Source organism: Cucurbita maxima, unplaced genomic scaffold (genome assembly GCF_002738345.1).
Source record: "Cucurbita maxima cultivar Rimu unplaced genomic scaffold, Cmax_1.0 Cma_Scf00086, whole genome shotgun sequence".
NCBI classification, from domain to species: Eukaryota; Viridiplantae; Streptophyta; class Magnoliopsida; order Cucurbitales; family Cucurbitaceae; genus Cucurbita; species Cucurbita maxima.
The window spans coordinates 360646-368089 of NW_019272102.1; the positions used below are offsets into that span (position 1 = coordinate 360646).

General features: G+C 38.1%; 2 non-coding genes across 2 annotated transcripts; both read right to left on the reverse strand.

The window, feature by feature from the left end:
• Positions 1-5580: 5580 nt before the first annotated feature.
• On the reverse strand, positions 5581-5654 carry TRNAI-AAU. The gene has a single exon. It is a non-coding gene; the product is annotated as a tRNA-Ile (tRNA).
• Positions 5655-7124: 1470 nt separating this feature from the next.
• Positions 7125-7198, reverse strand: TRNAI-AAU. The gene has a single exon. It is a non-coding gene; the product is annotated as a tRNA-Ile (tRNA).
• Between the last annotated feature and the right edge of the window lie 246 nt (positions 7199-7444).

Genomic DNA, 7444 nt, shown 5'->3' on the forward strand with positions numbered 1-7444 from the left:
TCTTGCTCTAAAGCAGAAGGAATCCTTAATTTGAAGAAAAAGAGATTGTAGATAAGATTTTGAAACTTACCCCTAATTTGAGCCCAAAATAGATTTTCTTGAATTTGGCTTGTTCTTGAGGTTATTTCTCTTTGTTGTCTTCTATGGAAACATTCTTTGGAGGTGCAATTGGGATCGTCCTTGCTTGACGTATTCTCGTGTATCGACGAATTGGATTGGGGGAATGATTTTTTGGCACTTTCAGCATTGTAAGAACAAGTTTGAAGAGAAATGGTGTAGAATTGCTCTTGAATTTTGAAGAAATCTCAGAGAAGGAGACCCAAAATCTAAAAGCTTATTGCCTACTATTGGGAGCTCGATTGTTGTTCCAAACTATTCCCTAAACTTTCAACTTTACAGGGCAAGCTTAAACATACATTGAGAGAACCACTATGATTTTGAGATTGAAATTTCTGGATAATCCGTAAAAAATATCTACACGGGTTAGAGGACACATATTTTTATCCCTTTTTATTCAAGGTTCTTATAACCAACTACTCTATTTTTCTATTAAACAATATCGTCACAGCATACATGACATTACTGCTATGCATGAAAGAATTCATTTACAACATTTCATAAACAATGCTATGGACTTAAATGTTCATAATGAACTCATTAAAACAATATTGTTATGAACAACATAGTGGAAAACAGATAACATTAGTTTAAATAAAAATAAAGCAATGCCCTGATCTAACCTAGGGATCACTAAAAATAACATGAATGCAACTACCCTAACTTTGGTTTCTTGGCCTTGAACGCAACGTTGTCATCCGTAAATGGGTATCTTAACTTTACTTTAAAATGAGAGTAGCATGTGGTTTGAGTACTTTAATAAATACTCAGTAAGTAATCCCACTCTTAGGGTCGGAATATGAATGACGTGTAATATAGTGGGACCTATCCTTTCATAAATACATTGTGGCATGGGCTTGAGCTTTGCTTTTCAGTCCGAGCAGAGTTGAATATGTTGTACTTCCCTACACACGACTCATGAATGTGCACATTGACCACCAGGTGGGTTGGTATAAGAGTACTCTATGGGTTTGCCTCGTCGAGCTTGTGCACACTCATACTACCAAATACCATGAAGGGAAACGACCAGCATAATATCATACGGAACATAAATATTTTAAGGTATGTGTTTATACTAATCATAATGGGGAAGTATCTCAATGCACCTCCCATATAAAATGCATGAGATCCCTAATATTGAAACATGACATAACGTTCCTATGAGACATACATACTTGATTCTTGTCATATTGTTCATGATTAACAATACATGGTTTTTCTAATGTTTCATAGGCATAGGGTGTACTAAACATAATATAGAAGTATCTCGATGCACGTGGTATACAAAATGCATGAGGTCCCATATATTCATGGCGCTAATCATACCTCAAATCTATTCCTAGCATAGTGTTCCTATGAGATATAAATACTTGATTCATTTCATATTTTTAATAATTAACAATACATGATTTTCTAATGTCTCATAGTCCTAGAATAGTGTATATGATATCATAGCGTAACTTGTATGCAACATATCATATATCATATCATATACATAACATAGTATATGTCATACAATCATAAAACACGACATGTGCAGGGGCCACAGGTAGCGATGTCCATTCCCCGTCATCATCCCCACCATCTATTTCATTCTCCATTTCCATGAAATTCTCTATTTATTTTTGTGCGGATCAAGGTAAGGGATTCATGGCAAGGAAGTGGCAGGGATTGGATTCCCCATGGAGAATTTTAGTGGGATTTAAATCCAAGAGTCACCAAGAGTTTTGAAGATGAAAGGCCAAGAATCTTTATAGGAATAATGACTTTTTAAGGGTTAGGAACAGTGGCATTGTTATGTCTCTGTTTAGTTTTAGAAAACCTTATAAATACATTTGTTATTACTATCGTAAAATGGTAAAGTCGAGCAAAGTAAAAAAAGAAAAGAAACAGAGAAGAAATATAAGGTTTTTTCAGAGTGTTCTTTGTCTCCTTTTATCGTTAGTGTGTGGTTTTTTCAGAGTGTTCTTTGTCTCCTTCTATCGTTAGTGTCTGGGACTTATTTCACAAATTTATGAGTTTTCGTTAACAAAATTATATCAAGCCAATGGCGAATGTGTGTCAAATTCTGCTACCACGACTAGTGAAGACAAACTACGGGAATTGAAGCATTCATATGAAAGCTTTTCCCGGTTCTCAAGATGCATGGGAGGTGGTCAAAGAAGGGTTAGAAGAACCAAAAGATACCACGGGTTATACAGCGGCACAAAACAAGACGTTAAAAGAGGTGTGGTCAAAGGATAAGGCGATACTATACATGTTGTTCCGAGCCGTTGACGAGTCGGGCTTTGCGAAGCTTGCCAATGCAACTACTTCAAAAGAAGCGTCAGAAACTTTAGGAAAAGTGTTCAAAGAAATCGATCGAGTCAAGCAAGTGCATCTCCAAACTCTTCGTGGCAAGTTGGAGAGCATGAAGATGAAGGAGTCAGAAAGTGTATCTGACTACATCACGCATGTACAAACTCTAGTTAACCAACTCAATCGAAATGGAGAAATGTTAGCCGAGACACGGGTTTTGGAGAAGATTTTAAGGTCATAACCAACAACTTTAGAATGTTTTATGCGCGATAGAAGAGTTAAAGGACCTAGCAACGTTCACAGTCGACGAGCTAGCCAGTTTTCTCGATGAAGACGAGCAACGTAAGAAGAAGAAGGAGGAAACACTTGATCAATCACTTCAAACCAAGGCGTCAATCAAAGATTAAAAGGTACTCTACTCTTAAAATTTTGAAGGTAGAGGTTTTGATAGTGAAAGTAGTAAAAATGGTCACTGTGCTCAAGGAAGTAGTCATGAAGGATAATATAAGAAGAAGAGACAGCCGAGCCAAGCAAATTGGCATGGAAGAGGACGCAATGGAGGAAGAGGCAGTCGATCAATTTACTCCAACATTCAGTGCTACAAATGTCATAAATATGCACTATGCAAATTATTATAACTCCGACAAATGTTACAATTGTGGTAGAACATTCAGTGCTACAAATGTCATAAATATGCACTATGCAAATTATTATAACTCCGACAAATGTTACAATTGTGGTAGAGGGCCATTTTGTAAAAGATTGTCGAGCCGATAAAAAGGTGGAAGAAACAATCAACCTAGCCTTGGTGACGCAACAAACCAAGGTCTTAGGTCTTCTCTTGATGGCTAAAAATGAAGATCTGAAAGCGTAAGAACACAACGGAGAAAAAGACGATGGCGGTAGTTGTGAGGCGGTGAAAACCGTTGGAAACGAGGGGATACACAGGGGATTCGGCAAAATCGCCATATTGGAGATGAGAAAATCGAAGAAGGAATCTGGATTGAACACGCAATTGATGAACGAGCCAAAGAAACTACCAGATCATCAGAAGGAGAATAGAGATTTAGAGCAACAACCAAAATCTACAGTGGATAAATCTATGGAGAAGTCTTAGTTGCAGACATTGAAATCCCTGAACGAGCGCATTTTGAAGGAGAAAGTAGAGATTGAAAAAGAAAAGAAAGCTTTTAGAATTGGAGATTGAAAGCTTAGAGAAGAATGGGCTGAGCTGAGTGGGAGTTCTTTTCTATCTCACACCGGAGAAGAAAGAGAATGGGAAAGTAATTTCTAAGCTTGTGAAAAGAATTGAAGAAGTATGGAGAAAGAGAGGAATGTTAATGATAAGTCGTGGGTTCAAAACCAAGGTGCGTGCTGGAAAGTGAAATTCTTTACATTGAAGCGTGGCACCATACGGATTGAGTTGAACATCCTTCTAGTCAAACTTGGTTAGACGTGGGCGTGGGTCGGAAGAGCTATCGCGTGTCGAATATCGAGTGGAGCCGAGTCACTTTACAACAAGCCTGACGCGTTATTCCACCTAATCGTCAATATGTGTCCCTCAGGCTTTCTGACACGCTTTCCCTCCCTCAAGTTGACACGTGACACGCTTTCCCTCCCGCAAGTTGAAACGTGGCCGCTTTCCCTCCCGCAAGTTGACACGTGGTTTGCTGGCTATCTGACGCACTTTCCATCCCACAAGTTAACACGTGGAAAATTTTCTCTCTTGACAATGCGTCTGATGCGTTATTCCACCCAATCGTCAATACGTGTCTCTCAGGCTGTCTGACACGCTTTCCCTCCCGCAAGTTGACACGTGGCTTGCCGGCTGTCTGACGCGCTTTCCTTCCCACAAGTTGACACATGGCTTGTCGAAATTTTTTCTCTCATTAGAGTTGCAATACTGAATCTGGCCTTCAAAGTGAGTTCATTAACCTCCTTGTTCGTGAAAAGACTATAAGAAATCCAAGAATTTCATCTTTCTTAAAAGAACATATGGAACCGCCAAAATAAGTTCATTTACCTCCTTCTTGTTTCTGAAAGAACTTTCAGAAATCCTCGAATTTCATCCTTCATTGAAAGAACATATCGAACGACTCAGATCTAAAGAAAAATTGTGAACGGCCGTATCATCGGTTTAAAGTTCGTACTGTTGTGACCTCGTATCATGTAAAGATATTATTAAGAATTAATAAAACTTGGCCTATGTAATTGTCGAACCTACGACCTTTACGTTTTTAACACTACAATCTTACAACTGAGTTAAATGGTTATAGATTTTATGCACATTATAGATCGTTAGCTCCTAATCCAGCCAATCGAGTTTTGTTTACATAACTTTTTGCATAATAAACTTAAAAAAAATCGAGTTTTATTTACATATCTTTTTGCATAATAAACTTAAAAAAGTCATTATCTTCTAAACTTCATAGTGTTTTAACTCGTATCATGAAAATGATATAATTAAAAATGAGGGTAATTGGCCCCATGTAGGTATCGAACATGCAACCTTTGCATTATTAGTATGACGCTCTAACCAATTGAGCTAATAGGCCAAAGGTTTTCTCACCTCACAATGCGCCTGACGCGTTATTCAACCCAATCTAGACAAGTGGTTTGCCGGCTGTCTCACGCGCTTTCCTTCCCACAAGTTGACACGTGGTTTGCCGAAAAGTTTTCTCTCATGAGAGTCGAAATACTGAATATGGCCTTCAAAGTGAGTTCATTTACCCCCTTGTTCGTAAAAAGACTCTGAGAAATCCTCGAATATCGAACGACTCAGATCTAAAGAAAAATTGTGAACGGTCGTATCATCGGTTTAAAGTTCGTAGTGTTGTAACCCCGTATCATGTTAACATATTATTAAGAATTAATAAAACTTGGCCCATGTAATTGTCGAACCTACGACCTCCACGTTTTTAACACGACAAATCTTACAACTGAGCTAATTGGGCAAAGATTTTATGCACATTATAGATCGTTAGCTCCTAATCCAGCCAATCGAGTTTTGTTTACATAACTTTTTGCATAATAAACTTAAAAAAAATCGAGTTTTATTTACATATCTTTTTGCATAATAAACTTAAAAAAGTCATTATCTTCTAAAAAAAAATCGTAGTGTTTTAACTCGTATAATGAAAAGATATAATTAAAAATGAGGGAAATTAGCCCATGCAGGTCTCAAACCTGCGACCTTCGCGTTATTAGCACAACGCTCTAACCAACTAAGCTAATAGGCCATAGATTTTCTCACCTGACAATGCACTTGATGTGTTATTCTACCCTATCGTTAATACATGTCCCTCAGGCTGTCTAACACGCTTTCCCTCCCGCAAGTTGACACTTGGCTTGCCGGCTTTCTCATGCGCTTTCCTTCCAACAAGTTGACACGTGGCTTGCCGAAAAATTTTCTCTCATGAGAGTCGCAATACTGAATTTAGCCTTCAAAGTGAGTTCATTTACCTCCTTGTTCGTGAAAGGACTCTGAGAAATACTCGAATTTCATCTTTCGTAAAAGAACATATTGAACGGCCAAAATAAGTTCATTTACCTCCTTCTTGTTCCTGAAATGACTCTCAGAAATCCTCGAATTTCATCCTTCATGTATGAACATATCGAACGACTCAGATCTAAAGAAAATTTTGAACGGTCGTATCATCGGTTTAAAATTCGTACTGTTGTAACCCCGTATCATGAAAAGATATTATGAAGAATTAAAAAAACATGGTCTACGAAATTGTCGAACCTACGACCTCCACGTTTTTAAAACAACAATCTTACAACTGATCTAATTGGCCATTGGTATGCACCTTATAGGTCGTTAGCTCTTAATACTGCCAATCGAGTTTCGTTTACATAACTTTATGCATAATAAACTTAAAAAAGTCATTATCTTCTAAAGTTCGTAGTGTTTTAACTCGTATCATGAAAAGATATAATTAAAAATGAGGGAAATTGGCCCATGCAGTTGTCGTACCTTCAACATTCACATTATTAGCACAAAGCTCTAACCACCTAAGCTAACAAGCCATAGATTTTCTCACCTCACAATGCGCCTGATGCGTTATTCCACCCAATCGTCAATACGTGTCCCTCAGGCTGTCTGACACGTTTTCCCTCCCGCAAGTTGACACGTGGCTTGCCGGCTGTCTCACGCTCTTTCCTTCCCCACAAGTTGACACGTGGCTTGACAAAAAATTTTCTCTCATGAGAGTCGAAATACTGAATCTGGCCTTCAAAGTGAGTTCATTTACCTCCTTGTTCGTGAAAAGACTCTAAAAAATCCTCAAATTTCGTCTTTCATAAAAGAACATATCGAACGGCCAAAACTAGTTCATTTACCAACTTCTTGTTCCTGAAATGACTCTCATAAATCCTCTAAAGAAAAACTGTGAACGACCATATCATCGGTTTAAAGTTCATAGTGTTGTAACCCCGTATCATGTAAATATATTATTAAGAATTAGTAAAACTAGGCCTATGTAATTGTCGTACCTACGACCTCCACGTTTTTAACACGATAATCTTACAACTGAGCTAATTGGGCAAAGATTTTATGCACATTATAGATCGTTAGCTCCTAATCCAGCCAATCGAGTTTCGTTTACGTAACTTTATGCATAATAAACTTAGAAAAAGTCATTATCTTCTAAAAATCGTAGTGTTTTAACTCATAATGAAAAGATATAATTTAAAAAAATGAGGGAAATTGGCCCATGCAGGTCTCGAACCTACGACCTTCGCGTTATTAGCACGACGCTCTAACCAACTGAGCTAATAGGCCATAGATTTTCTCGCCTGACAATGCACTTGACGTGTTATTCTACCCTATCGTTAAGACGTGTCCCTCAGGCTGTCTGACACGCTTTCCCTCAGGCAAGTTGACACTTGGCTTGCCGGCTTTCTCACGTGCTTTCCTTCCAACAAGCTGACACGTGGCTTGTCGAAAATTTTTCTCTCATGAGAGTCGCAATACTGAATCTGGCCTTCAAAGTGAGTTCATTTACCTCCTTGTTCGTGAAAAGACTCT